A 1,683-nucleotide genomic window follows, 5' to 3' on the forward strand; every position below is an offset into this window, starting at 1 on the left:
AGAAACATGATTGCTCACAGAAATTTAGGAATGGCACCACCCATAAGGTAGCGTGAGAAAATTTCTTGAAGGCAGCTGTCTTTAATCCATCAACTGGCATTGATCTCAAATTAGATATAAACGAGTCCACATCAAAACTACAGAGGAGGAGATCATCTTCAGAAGTAACCAACCTATTGATATTAAAATACAGAAGACCCTTTTATTTTAAATATGCTGCATTTTAAAGGATGATTTTACTTATTTTCCAAAATGAACCTAAGCAAAATCATTAATACAATCCTTTAGTGTCAGGCAGAGATACAACATTTTTTTCAGCACTTATGGAATTTTGGTGGAAAGCTGTAATAGATGAGTTCTTATTCTTTTATTTTTCTTTCTCTCTTTCTTTTTTCTTTTTTGGCCAGTAAACAGAATTTATTAGTAAGCATAAGGCAGATCGGCATGGCCCATGCCGATGGGACTTTTGACAGTGCTGCCAAAAGCCTTCATGAGTACAGAACCTGTCACTTGTCCAAGGGGCTGTGATTGGGAACTTACTTGACCCCACAACCATCAGGGATGAGGTGCTTCTCGGCCACTTTGTCTTCAAATTTGTCAGCATTAAACTTGGTGAAGCCCCACTTGTTGGAGATATGGATCTTCTGCCATCCAGGGAACTTGAACTTGGCCCTGCGTAAGGCTTCAATCACATGGTCCTTGTTCTGAAGCTTAGTGCGGATAAACATGATGACTTGACCAATGTGGACCCTGGCCACAGTACCCTGGGGTTTTCCAAAGGCCCCTCGCATACCCATCTGGAGCCTTTCAGCCCCAGCACAGGGCTACATCTTGTTGATGCAGATGACATGGATGGGATGGAGCTACACTCGGATGTGAAAGCCATCTCTGCCCCAACTTTTCACCATGTACTTATTGGCACAAATACGGACAGCCTCCAGGGCTTCAGAAGACAGCAGCTCATATTCATCAGACACCATGTGGCCACAGAGTGGGAACTCATCCACTTTTGCCTTCTTTCGACCCAAAGATACAGATCTCAGCAGAAACGAGACTTTGGGTATGGCTGTTTTTTACAATACCAATAACAAGGAGCAGGATGGTGGCCCCTGGCGACACAGGAACTTCGCCAGTGCGTGGAAGAGACAGTGCACTCCTATACTTTTCAACTAACGCTAATATCTAAATATTTACAAAGTATTCCTTTGAATAGACTAATGGCTTTCCGAATCTAACCAAAGTAATTAAATGAACTAATGTTGACTAACAAGCTATCATCTTTTTATTAGACAAATGATGTCTAATAAGCTATCATCTGATTAATTTTTTAGATACTCAAGCTAATATACTGTTGTAACACAGGATACTCTATTAGTTATCTATTGCTGTATAACATATCTCAAAATCTAGCAGCATAGAAATAACAAACATTTATAATTATCTCACAGTTTCTGAGAACCCAGAATCCAGAGTGGCTTAGCTGGATAATTTTGGTTCAGTTTTCTTGGAGGGTTGTGGCTAAACTGTCAGCCAGGGCTGTAGTCATCTCAACACTCAGCTGGAATCAGATCCATTTTAAGGTTCATTAACGTGTTGTTTGCAAGTTTCCACTTCTCTCTGGCTGTTGTTCAGAGACTTCAATTACTCACCATGTAGGATTCTCTATAAGATGGCTTATAGAAT

The 1,683-nt window shown here is 40.5% G+C and overlaps 1 pseudogene; it reads right to left on the minus strand.

Moving 5' to 3' along the window:
* Positions 1 to 488: 488 nt before the first annotated feature.
* Positions 489 to 1,093, minus strand: LOC100613483 (large ribosomal subunit protein uL16-like; annotated as a pseudogene).
* Positions 1,094 to 1,683: the final 590 nt, after the last annotated feature.

This window comes from Pan troglodytes, chromosome 6 (assembly GCF_028858775.2).
Source record: "Pan troglodytes isolate AG18354 chromosome 6, NHGRI_mPanTro3-v2.0_pri, whole genome shotgun sequence".
Taxonomy (NCBI): domain Eukaryota; kingdom Metazoa; phylum Chordata; class Mammalia; order Primates; family Hominidae; genus Pan; species Pan troglodytes.